This window comes from Nomascus leucogenys, chromosome 15 (genome assembly GCF_006542625.1).
Source record: "Nomascus leucogenys isolate Asia chromosome 15, Asia_NLE_v1, whole genome shotgun sequence".
NCBI classification, from domain to species: domain Eukaryota; kingdom Metazoa; phylum Chordata; class Mammalia; order Primates; family Hylobatidae; genus Nomascus; species Nomascus leucogenys.
This window is the reverse complement of record NC_044395.1, coordinates 107,022,905-107,036,104: the sequence shown is the minus strand read 5'-3', so window position 1 is coordinate 107,036,104 and position 13,200 is coordinate 107,022,905. Positions and strand designations below refer to the sequence as shown.

Here is a 13,200-nt window from a genome sequence, read left to right as displayed (position 1 = left end):
GAGAGAATCTGAGAGAGAGAATGGGGGCAAGGTTTAAGGAGGGGAGGGAGAGAGGGGGAGGGAGGAAGGGAAAAATGCAGGGGAGAGGGAGAGAGAGAGGGAGAGAGAGAGCTGTTCCTGGGCTGCCAGTCTCCCCTGGGGCAGCAGGACATTTAGGAGAGGGCTTCCAAAAGCAAGCTCCTCCCAGTCACCAAACTGAACTGACCACACTGTATCCAGAGCGGGCTCCCGGTTCAGTCTCAGTGGCACCAGCTAGCGGATGGAGCATGGGCAGGGGGTGGCAAGGAGAGGGTGCAACTGTAATGCAGCCAAGGTTTCTTTTCATATACTTAAGCAGTAAATCCTTTCATTCTGCTGTGAGGACCATTTAGTTCAGAATAAATACAGCTGATCAGAAAAGGCAAAAAGAACAGCTAAGGGGTTTAAAGGGTCTTGGCAAGTAATACTGAGATTTAATAAGCTACGAAAGGGCCAGAACATCGACAGACACCTCCACCCTGGGGCACAGATGGCAGACAAGGGGAAAGGGCAAAGAGCTATTGGGGAATCTGCACTTGTGAGGGTCAAAACCCACACTCATCTTGTGCTTCCCGCCCTGCTCCTCCTTGCTGTCCACGTTCACAGGTTGCCCACCCCACGGTTTTCCTGTCTCTAGTCCCTCCCACTGAGGACCCACCTCACGGGAAGAAAACTGTCTGACTCATAAAGGGATCAGCCCAAGGCTATGCTCATCCTGTGCTCAGCACCTCATCTGAGCCAGGACAAGAAGAGGAGACGAGTGCTTGCTGGGCTCCATCACATGCCAGGCAGGCGCCGAGCCATCGGATGGGGTGGGGCAGGCCCCCAGTCTGTTTCTGATAAGGCCCTTCTGGCTTTATCTTTCTTTTTTTTTTTTTTTTTTAGTTGTTTTTGGCCAGGCGCGGTGGCTCATGCCTGTAATCCCAGCACTTTGGGAGGCCGAGATGGGTGAATCATTTGAGGTCAGGAGTTCGAGACCAGCCTGGCCAGCATGGTGAAACCCCACTTCTACTAAAAATACAAAAATTAGCTGGGCGTGGTGGGCGCCTGTAGTCCCAGCTACTCGGGAGGCTGAGGCAGGAGAAGCACTTGAACCTGGGAGACGGAGGTTGCAGTGAGCTGAGATCACACCACTGCGCTCCAGCCCGGGAGACAGAGAGAGACCCTGTCAAAAAAAAAACCAAAAAAGTTTACTTTTGCTCTCTCTTGTATTTTTCTAAATCTCTCTCCACTTCCCTGAGTCAGAGGTTTCCCAGACTGGCAACTGGATCAGCCCTGCAGAAAGCCAGGATTGCTCACTGCTGGGGACAGGGCTTCACAGAGACTGGGATACTGTGGTGCCACTCCCCTTGTGCGATCTCCCTGAAGAGAGACAGTGGTTCCTGCCTAGTGTTTATTGTAATACAGATAACAATAGGAGCAGGTGCCGTTTCCTGAGTACCCTACTGCGTGGCAGGCTATTGAGGTATTTCACTGCATTCGTTAAATTTTATCCCACAGCAATCCTACAGGTGGGTCTTATTATTTCCATTCTACACGTGAAGAGTCTGAGGCTCAGAGGTCAGCCTGCCAAAGTCACACACGCAGCTGGGGGGCTTCCTGGACTCCACAGGCCACACATCTTCCATGAGACCACACTGCCTCTTTGAAAATAAAGCTACAGAGCAAAAACACTAACATTTTACCTCCTAGTTTCTGTGGCTGATTTATTTTCCTTCTTGTTACTGATATGTTAGGCATCTCCTGGGGAGAACAACAGGGGCCTCCACCACCAGAGTTCAACACTAGAATTCCAGCTGGAAAAAACTCAAGGCTGGAGGGCGGGAAGAAGCAGTGCCGCTGAGGGCCACAAGAGGGTGCCCTGGTCCCTCCGTCAGTAGTTCATAGGACTAAGTGGAGTGCCAAAGGCCAAGGGGTTACCCCATCTCATAACCCGAGGGAAACCCAGGCAGCAAAACCGCTCCCTCCCCACCCAGATGGCAGAATCTGTTTTGACATCTGGACTGGGGGAGCAGGGAGACAGCAGAGAGCGGGCAGCTAGAGAGGACTGGGGTTAGCAAAGACCTCCAAACTGCAGAGGAAGAGTGAGCTCTCCCAGGAGCGCTCAAGGAGCGAGGGCCACCAGCACCTCAAAGCTTTTCCTTGGCAGGCTCAGCAGGGCAGGCAAAGGCTCTGGACATGAGAAGCCACTGACTTTCCCTTACTGCCCTGCTCTCAGGACAGCTGGAGCCCCAATAGTCTGAAGTGAATTACGACAGAACAGCACTGGGCTGTGATATCCCCAAGCAGGAAACCGCCAGGGAGCCCAAGCCTTTCCCCGTGTTCCATGGCTTCTGTTGATCGTCAGTTGGAACACAGCACTCCCATAGCAGCAACTTCCACTTACTATTTATTTACATTGTGATATAATGAAACACCATAAAAGTCACCCTTTAAAAGTGTACAGTTCAGTTTTTTAGTATATTCACAAAGTAGCACCACCATCACCACTGTCTAATTGCAGAAGTTACCTCCATTTGCAATTCTCACCAATAGGCCCATTCCAGAGCCTGCCTCAGAGCAGAACCTTGAGCTCATACTTTCCAAAGGGCTACCCCTGCCTCACAGCCTCGTGGAAGCCTTAATGCTGAGTGCCACTAGCATCTTCCTCTTTCAGCCACAGATGGGACTAGAAGCTGTAAACAGGGCACACCCTTCCAGCCTCAGAAGTGGTCTGCAGCTTTCTGCTAGGGGCCATCTTGACCTCAAACATCAGCAGTCCCTTTGGAGATGGGCCGTTGCAGAAGAGGGGGAACACACCGTGGGAGGGTAGGAGTGTCTGTCAGAGCAGGGCAGCCCTGCAGGTGCCCTGTAATACGGGTAACAATAGAGGCAGATTTTTTTTTTTTTTTTTTTTTGAGTCTTGCCCTGTTGCCTAGGCTGGAGTGCAGTGGTGCAGATCGGCTCACTGCAACCTCCGCCTCCTAGGTTCAGGTGATTCTCCTGCCTCAGCCTCCCTAGCAGCTGGGATTACAGGTGCCTGTCACCATGCCTGGCTAATTTTTGTATTTTTAGTAGAGACGGGGTTTCACCATGTTGGCCAGGTTGGTCTTGAACTCTTGACCTCAAGTGATCCGCCTGTAGAGGCAGGTATCTTTCCTGAGTACCCTACCTCATGGCAGCATTTGACTACCTTAATTAAATTTTATTCTACAACAGTCCTACGGGTGGGTCTTATTGTTATTTCCATTCTACAGGTGAAGAGTCTGAGACTCAGAGACTGGGGAGCTGAAACATAAGCCGAGCAGGAGGGAGTAGGGGGCGAGTGAAGGGGGCGCAGACAGAGGCGAGGGCTTTCTTTCTGAGGGACACATGGCTGGATCCCAGCAGCACATGTATAAAGGACCGAGGGTTTTTTTTTCGACTGCAAGCAGTAAGACTGGCTACCTTTTAAAAAGCCAAATGGATCTGAGCTTGTGTTAACAGCAACACCGGCTATGACTCTCCTCAACCAGAAACATGGGGCATACTACACATCCTGGAAACGTCCCCCCCGCCACCCTCCGCCCCAAGCCCATCAACCTGTCACCAAGTCCTATCAATGCTATTGCTGAAATTTCTCTTGAATCCATCTACTTCCTTCCAGGTCCACAGCCACCATCCTAGCCCCTGCCTTCACCTGTCTTTTCTTGATGATGGCATGACCTCCTACCCAGTTTCCCTGCAACTACTCCTCTTGCGTTTTTTTTTTTTTTTGAGACAGAGTCTCACTGTTGCCAGGCTGAAGTGCAGTGGCTTGATCTAGGCTCACTGCAACAACCGCCCCCTAGGTTCAAGCGATTCTCCTGCCTCAGCCTCCCGAGTGGCTGGGACTACAGTCGTGCGCCAGCATGTCCAGCTTATTTTTGTATTTTAGTAGAGATGGGGTTTCACCATGTTGGCCAGGATGGTCTTGATCTCTTGACCTCATGATCTGCCCACCTAGGCTTCCCAAAGTGTTGGGATTACAGGCGTGAGCCTTCTTCTAATTGAGTATCCATCCTGTGGTCAGAAAGATTTTCCTAAAATGTGAATGTGACCATTTTACCATCGTGTTGGAAACCCTTCACAGAGGCCAGGCACAGTGGCTCATGCCTGTAATCCCAGCTACTCGAGAGGCTGAGGCTGGAGAATCGCTTGAACCTGGGAGGTGGCCATGTCAGTGAGCCAAGCTTGCGCCACTGCACTCCAGCCTGGGTGACAGAGCGACACTCCATGTCAAAAAAAAAAAAAAAAAAAAAAACCTTCACAGTCTTCCCATCGCCCTTAGGACATGTTCCCCCATTTGGATCTGGCCTGTGAGCCCCCTCCATCTGCCCCCTGCTTCCCTTGACTCCCCCCACTGCATTCTGGCCACACTAGTCCTTCCGTCTTCCCTGAAGCTGTCCTTACTCATGCCCTCCAGACAAGTCTGTCCCTCTAGCCGTAATGCCGCCTGTCCCTTCTACCCATGATGCTCCCTGCCCGCCATGCCTCCTCCTCACCTACCGGATATCTCCGTATTCTTCAGGCTGAAGCCTCCACAGCACCTCGGGGAAGATGAAAGAGGAAAGCACCTTTTCTAACTCAGCCTAGAATAGGCCCCCCTGCTACTGGCTTCTGCAGTTCTCGGCAACCTCCTCACACTGTTGTCTTTGTCCTGGGAACATAAGACCTACCAAGTGACACCTCTGTCTCCCTGCTTGTGGCTTGACTCTGATATGGTGTCGGGCACATAGTAGGTGCTCAGTCAATGTCTGTTGAATGAAGAAATGCATGAACAAATGAGTGAGAGAAGCCATGGCCCCCTTTTCCTCTGGCCAGGTGACACGTGGAGTAGTTTCTTAATCCCTCTTATAAAGATACTTAGAATCTTTATGGAGAATGCAGACATTCAGAGGGATTAAGAAACTCGGCGAAGGTTACAAGCTAGGAGCAAAAGAGCTGTCATTCAAATACTCCTACTTTCAGGTCTGGACAGTCTGTTTAAGGGGAGTAAACTAGAGTCCTGGAGAAGAGGGTCAGGCTGATGGACAGTCTAAAAACCAGGATACTGGATAAATGACTGCATTTAGATCTTTTGCTTAGAAGCGAAGACTAGGGAGGAAGTGAAGGCTGAGACCCAACTCTGAAAGGACTGCCTCTTGGGGAGATGCCACGGGGACCTAGAGTTTGGCTCTAGAGACGTTTTCAAGCTGCTTAGTTCTAGGATCGTGGCTGATTTGTAAAGGAATGAGATGTGTATTGCCAGAAATGTTCAAGCAAAAGTTTGAAGGCTCATACTTCCAGAGGGCTTCTTCCAGCTCTGACAGTGTTGTCCCAAGGGTGGACAGAACTAACAGCTCCTCCTGTTAGTGCTAAATCTAGTGGGGGGACAGTTTGATGTTCAGAGGTCTATGGCTGTAGAAGACTTACTGAAAGTTGCTTTTAATCACACCATATGCTGTGCTGTCCATCTCCCAATGAATGCTGAGACCATGAAAGTTCTAGGCATCTGTGTCTTTAACCCGCCTATGGGATCTTTCTAGCTGTGGGCATCTGCATCTTGCTTTGGAATCAGCAGAACTGTGGGAAAAGGCAAGCAGGAAGCTCCTGGTCTGTCTTTGCCTCTTTGCCTTTGCCTGCAACCCTTCTATCCCCACAGACAGCTCCTTCCTTCTGAACTCAAGCTCATTGCCACTCCTAGAGGGCTCGGGAAAGAATCTTCTTGGAGACGAGGTCATCCCCATGTGCTGTTTTCCAGTTGCTGGCAGTTGGCTCAACACCCCTTCCTGCCAGAGGCCTTTTGCTAACGTGCCAGCTGCTTCTGACACCTGGAGGTGCCCGGCCGCCCCTGCTTTGAAGTGGAGCCAACAGGGAGCTGCTGCCAGTGAGAGTCTGCACAAATCTATTGGATCATGGAGGGACCCTTGCGGGCCATGCCTCGGGGCTAGAGAGAGGGACTCTGGGGGAGAAGTAGAGGCACTTTGGTTCAGGCTGTGCTGAGCAGAACCATGTGTGGGGTGGAGGCTAGGACAGGCAACTGGAGTGGAGAAAGAGCACGTGGCTGGTCTGAGAGACTGGCCACTTTCTCCCTCCCCTGCTGACTTCCAGCAGCTGGGATAGGCAGTCTGGCTGGGAGTTCTAAGGGTGCCAAGGAAGCAACAGCTTCCAGCCTGAACCTACTGACTTGCCAACTTCCTATTCACCCCTAATTAGGGTCAGTTTCCCTGGTCTAGTGGCATGGGCTGCACCCGTTTTCCTGAAGTTCTGGATTAGCTGACCTCAGGATTAAGTCCCAGTTCCACCACTCACTGGCCAAGTGACAGTTTCCCTCTGAGCCTCAGTTTCCTCATCTGTGAAGAAGATGTAATCATAGTCCCTGTTTTCCAGGATTCTGGTGGAGAGTCAGCATGATGACGTTATAGATGCTAGTGTCTAACAGGTGCTCAGAATGAGCGCCGGCTGTAATCAGTAAGTATATTCTATCTGGCTTGAAGTGCTGGGAGAGCCCAAAAGAGCAAATAAAAATAGAGCCCAGAGGAAGTGCGTGCTGCCAGCATCCACCAGGCAGAGGTCTCCGGCGGAAGCCAGCGATCTAGTTTCCAGTTTACTTTTGGGGGAAGCCAGCCCTCAGCCACAGCCAGAAAGAAGAGCCACTTTCCATGACTGGACTTCTTTGAGGAGGTCACATGACTAGTGTCAGTCATGTGGTGGCTGAAGGGTGTCCCCAAGTCAAGGTGTCAGTCATGGGGTGGCTGAAGGGTGTCCCCAAGTCATCAGTCATGGGGTGGCTGAAGGGTGTCCCCAGGTCAAGGTGTCAGTCATGGGGTGGCTGAAGGGTGTCCCCATGTCTGTTTGGGCTCACAGTGCACCTCTAGGGTTTTTGTTTGAATGTCAGGGCCATGAGAGAAGCAGCGATGACCTGATGTCTGGTTACCTTCTCCAGGTGGGAGGAAGAAGGCTGCTACGAAGGTGTCCTGGGCCATTTCCTGAGGGTTGCTCCTCTTCTGGACTGTGTTGGAGGCACACTCGTGCTGCACAAGCTGCCTCTAGCCTAGGCCCTTGAAGTGGCATGGGGTGTCCAGGTCATTGCTCTGCCCTGGCTCCAGCCTGCACCTCCAGGGTACCCCAAACCCTACTTGCCCTGAAATGCCTAAGACGCTTGATCCAGAGGGTGTGGGAAACAATATGATGATGATGATAATAGTGAATATTCACTAAGGGCTTATTCTGTCAGCACTACACACTCATAAGTTCATTTTCTGCTCGTATTAATCCTATGAGGTCAGTTCAGTGCGTATCTTTATGGAGAACGCAGACATTCAGAGGAATTAAGAAACCTGACGCAGGTTACAAACTAGGAGCGAAAAAGCTATAATTCAAATACAGGCCTCTCTGACGCTAGTCACAGTTCCGAGACCACCTGCAGCCACTTCTGGTAAGAAAGAGTGGACTCTGTGCTGTCTCGTGGTAATGAAGCCTTCCTGCTGCCCCTTTCCCTTCTCCCAGCCTGAGTGTTTGTTAGAGCAGCTGCCCCCAGAAGGACTGGAAGCTTTGGCCCAGGTGCTGCTGCTTCCCTGCAGACAGCCTGAAGGCCTCATTACTCTGGAACTTCCCAAGAAGCCTGAGAGCTAAGGGTGAACTGGTCCACAGACCTTAGAATAACGACCCAAACCCAATGTATGGCCTGTAAAGCCCCACTTTCCCTCCCTCTGCCCTCAAATGCCTCAAACTCCAGACCTGCTGGCTTCTCTTGGTTCCTCCAGGCCATCATTGGTGAGAGCCTCGCTTCTTTTCCATGCCGCTTACTTGCCCTGAAATGCTTTTTGCTCTCATTGCTCTCTACCTAATCCCTCCATCATTTTTTATTTAAAGGAAATGTTTAGAACCTCAGAAAACTACAGAGAATAACGTAACAAACACCTGTGTCCCCACTAGCCAATTTTATCAGACCATAACGTCTTACTATCCTTGCTTCAGTTTTTAAAACCTTTGTAAAATGCAGCATTACAGATACCATTTCAGCCACCTGTGCACCCCTCCCTCATCCTATCTTCTACCTTTCTTCCTGGGGGGATCACCATGATTTACTAAAACTTGGGGGTCTAGCATTCCTCTGCATGTCTTTATACTATAATTAACTCATGCAAATGTCTGGGTTCTTAAAACATTATATAGCTTTGTTTTGCTTTTTCTCAAACTCTGTGTCATTCTGTAACTTTGGTATTTTGAGATTCATCAGGATCGATGCATATATAGCTATTCATTTTAGCTGCTGGAAAGAATTCCACAGCTATGGTATGAATATGCCACACTTTATTCTTTCCCTCGGCAGAGGGACATGCAGATTGTTCCAATGACGGCTATTACAAACAATACTGCATGTTTCCTTATTCCCAGGAGTAGCTCTTGAGCTTTTAAAATTTGCCTAAATTGTCCAAAAGTAATTGTAACAATTTACACTCCCACACACAGTTCATGAGAGTTCCCACTGTTTCACATCCTCACCAATATTTGTATTATGAGACTTTAAAATTTTTGCCAATTCGATAGGTATGAAGTGGTATCTCAATGTAATTGGGAGTTTCCTGATTACTAGTGAGTGTGGGCACGAAAATATGCCCAAAGGTTTATTACTAATGTTCTTCTGTGCCTTGCCTGTTTATATCTTTGGACTATTTTTCTACTGAGATCCTTAATCTTTTTCTTATTGATTTGTAGGAATTTTTTTTTTTTTTTTTTTTTTTTTTTGAGACAGGGTTTCATTCTTGTTGCCCAGGCTGGAGTGCAATGGCACGGTTTCGGCTCACTGCAATCTCCACCTCCCAGGTTCAAGTGATTCTCCTGCCTCAGCCTCCCAAGTAGCTGGAATTACAGGCACCCGCCACCATGCCTGGCTAATTTTTTTGTATTTTTAGTAGAGAGGAGGTTTCACTATGTTGACCAGGCTGGTCTCGAACTCCTGACTTCAGGTGATCCACCCGCCTTGGCCTCCCAAAGTGCTGGGATTACAGGCATGAGCCACTGTGCCCGGCCAATTGGTAGGAATTCTTTATTAAAAAGTTCTTAGCTGGGTGTGGTGGTGTGCACCTGTAGCCCCAGCTACTTGGGAGGCTGAGGCAGGAAAATTGCCTGAGCCCGGGAGTATGAGTCCAGCCCCAACAACACAGCAAGACCCCATCTTAAAATAAAATAAAATAAAATAATTTATGGAAAGCTGAGGCGGGAGGAATACCTGAGGCCAGGAGTTCGAGACCAGCCTGAGCAACACAGCAAGATCACTGCCCCCATCTCTACAAAATAAAAAATTAGCTGGGCTTTGTAGAATGTGCCTATGGTCCTAGCTACTCAGGAGGCTGAGGTGGGAAAATCACTTGAGCCCAGGAGTCTGAGGCTGTAGCGAGCTATGAATCCACCAGTGTGCTCCAGCCTGGGTGACAGAGCAAGACCTCATTTCAAAAAATAATAAAATTTTTTAAATAATTTTTTTGGGGGGGACAGAGTCTTGCTATGTCACCCAGGCTGGAGTGCAATGGTGCGATCTCAGCTCACTGCAGCCTCTGCCTCCTGGGTTCAAGCAGTTCTCCTGCTTCAGCCTCCTGAGTAGCTGGGATTATAGGCCTGTGCCACCCCACCCGGCTAATTTTTGTATTTAGTAGAGATGGGGTTTCTTTTTAGTTGAGACGGGGTTTCACCATGTTGGCCAGGCTGGTCTTGAACTCCTGACCTCAAGTGATCTGCCTGCCTTGGCCTCCCAAAGTGCTGGGATTACAGGCGTGTGCCACCATGCCCACCCAGAATAAGAATGCAGGCAATACAGCCGGGTGTGGTGGCCCACGCCTGTAATCCCAGCATTTTGGGAGGCTGAAGCAGGCAGATCATAAGGTCAAGAGATTGGGACCATCCTGGCCAACAGTGTGAAACCCAGTCTCTACTAAAAATACAAAAATTAGCCAGGCGTGGTGGTGCGTGCCTGTAGTCCTAGCTACTTGGGAGGCTGAGGTGAGAGAATCGCTTGAACCTGGGAGGCGGAGGTCGCAGTGAGCTCAGATCACGCCACTGCACTCTAGCCTGATGACAGAGCAAGACTCTATCTCAAAAAAAAAAAAAAAAGGCAGGCAATACTTTAAATCAGCGGTTCTCAACGTGTGTTTCCTAGACCATCAGTATCACCTGGGAATTTTTTAGAAATATAAATTATTGAGCCCCGCCCTAAACCTACTGAACTCTGGGGATGTGGTCTGGCCATGTGTGGTTTAACAAGCCCTGCAGGTGACTCTGAGGCATGCTCAAGTTTGAGAACCAGGGCTTTAAATCTTCACCCTTGGAGCAGAGCTTCCCAACCCTTTGTCACTTGGGCCTCAAATGACTTACAGGTGTGATGGTCCCCTTGGCCCAGCTGGGAAGAGGCCAGAGCCTGCAGGCCAATCACAAGAAGTCTTGTCTTTACTGGAGATTTTTGTTATATATTATTTTCTGATTGCTGTGAAGGCAAAAAGGCCAGGAAGCATTGCCTTTGGAAACCCAGGAACACATCATTTTTAAAAAATCTGGTACTATTAATAATACCAACATAATTGTAACAGCAAGAAATTACTACTGGCCAGGCGTGGTGGCTCATGCCTGTAATCCCAGTATTTTGGGAGGCTGAGGTAGGCGGATCGCTTGAGGTCAGGAGTTCGAGACCAGCCTGGCCAACATGGTGAAACCCTGTCTCTACTACAAATACAAAAAATTAGCCAGGTGTGGAAGTGGGCATCTATAATCCTAGCTACTTGGGAGGCTGAGCCACAAGAATCACTTGAACCCGGGAGGCGGAGGTTGCAGCGAGCTAAGATCATGCCACTGCACTCCAGCCTGGGCAACAGAGCAAGACTTTATCTAAAAAAAAAAAAAAATATTACTTATTTAATGTCTACAATGTGGTAAGCAATGTTCACGGTTTTGTTGGTGTTACTGAAATCTTACAAACACCCTATGAGTTAGTTACTATTATTATTGTCATCCCTATTTTACAGATATAAAAACAGGGCTCAGAGAAGTTAAGGGATATCCTCAAGGTCATCCAGTTAATGGGGCACAGGTGGGATGTACACTAGCTCTTTCTAATGCCATGGGGCCTGTGTTCTTCTAGGTCAAGGTTAATATTACAACTTCTAATGATTATGACAAGTTTACTCTGTGCCAGCCACCGTTTTAAGCACATCATATACTTCTCCTTCAATCATTACAACTATTATTATTCCCATTTTACAAATGAGGAAACAGGCTCAAAGAGATTAAATACCTTTCTCAAGGGCACAGCTAATATATTGTGGAACCAGGATTTGAACTCAAGAAGTCTGGTTCCAACTGCATGCTCTTAACCATCCAGAAAGCTTCCAGTCCATGGAGGATGGGGAGCGGGAGATGCTATGGTGATCATTTGGGGATAAAAGAACTGCTCCAGTTGCTGCAGGAATATGTGAGGTGGAGGGGATCTCTGGCTTGGCTGCTGTCATGGAGTCTGTTTGCTTTTTCTTTTCCTGTTTTTCCAGCTCACACCTGCTGCCCCAGGGCCTGGCCATGATGCTTGCAGCACATAAGGCAGGCGCATGTGGAGACACCATGCCCCTGAACAGGCTCCGGCTTCCAGCTGCCTGTGGATTACATTCTTTTACGCACACATCATCACAGACTGGAGCCTGCTTCTGCAGCCCGTCCCCAGACTTCAGTGTCCTGAATAAAGTAAGCCTGGCAGTGAGATGGGAGAGGGCAGTTCCTCTTCTAGCAATAGTAACTGCCTTGAAGTCTCTACCACCTCCATTTGCAGTTCTGATCAGATGCATAGGTGTGTGTGTGGGGAAGCTGGGACCCTGACCTTCAGGACAAAATGAGAATAGTTTACAAAATCAGGGGATGCTTTCTGGGGTACATACAATATTTCTACATATGCACCAGCTGCAGTACAGTGGGGAAAGCATGGCATTGGGAGGAGATAAGGTTGACACAGAAGCTTGATGCTCATACTCGGGGAGAAAACAAATTTATCCTAATTCTGAATTCATCTCTAACTGCAGCCAGTGCTGTGTGGGTTACCCTTGGCCCTTCTGTTGTTACTGCCATTCCCATAATTCCCTCAGACTGCTATTGATATGGACTGGCTACGATGCTTCCTCCTGCTCAAACAGAAAGGTCTGAGGTTTCTGTCAAACAGCAGGCCTCCAGGTGAGGAGTGGGTAAGTGTCCAGCCGCAAATAGAGGAATACCATTCCAGAAGCCCCTTGGTATCAATAACTGTACAATTCTACCTTGGTATCGAGAATTTTTGGTTCTTACAGGATTCTACCACCTACACTCAAATCTTGTGGTCAAATTCTACCACCTACACTCAAATCTGTATCAGATTGTTTGGAAGGGTCTGAGGAGACAGCCGGGGCACATGCAAAGCTGTGGCTGCGGGAGGCCTAAGATGCATATCGAAGGCTCACTCTCATAAGCTCCCTCACATCACGGGAAAGGGAAAAGAGGTCAGTATTCTGGAGTGATTGATCAAAACCAAGGTCATACATCACAGAGTGGTGGCAGCCAGTGACCAGTACCTAAGCAGTCCCCTTCTAAATCAAGTTCTTTGAGGGGCAGGAACTACATCTTATTCATGACTGTATCCCCATTTGCAGAATAACTCCCGGCACAAAATCAGCACTCAAGAAACACCTGGCGAAATGAAGCACTGACACATACAGCAAGACGGAGGGACCATGGCAACGCTGTGCTATTAGGTTGGTGCAAAAAATTGCAGTCTTTGCCATTGAAAATAATGGCAAAACCACAATTACTTTTACACCAACCTAAAACATGAAACTAGTCACAAAAAAACACTTTTTTTTTTTTTTTTTTGAGACAGAGTCTCACTCTGTCACCAGCCTGGAGTGCAGTGGCGTAATCTGGGCTCACTGCAACCTCCGCCTCCCGGGTTCAAGTGATTTTCCTGCCTCAGGCTCCCAAGCAGCTGGGACTACTGGCGTGCGCCATCACGCTCAGCTAATTTTTGTGTTTTTAGTAGAGATGGGATTTCACCACGTTGGCCAGGATGGTCTCGATCTCTTGACCTCGTGATCCACCCACGTTGGCCTCCCAAACTGCTGGGATTACAGGTGTGAGCCACTAAGCCTGGCCAAGACCACATATACAATTCTACTTATTTGATTTTTTTTTTTTTAA

At 48.9% G+C, this 13,200-nt stretch overlaps 1 protein-coding gene across 2 annotated transcripts in view; it reads right to left on the bottom strand.

Annotated features, from left to right (window-relative positions):
• The window catches only part of C15H11orf49 (chromosome 15 C11orf49 homolog), a 231,209-nt gene that overhangs the window by 9,437 nt on the left and 208,572 nt on the right, over window positions 1–13,200 (bottom strand). The gene's annotated exons all lie outside the window — the stretch shown is intronic.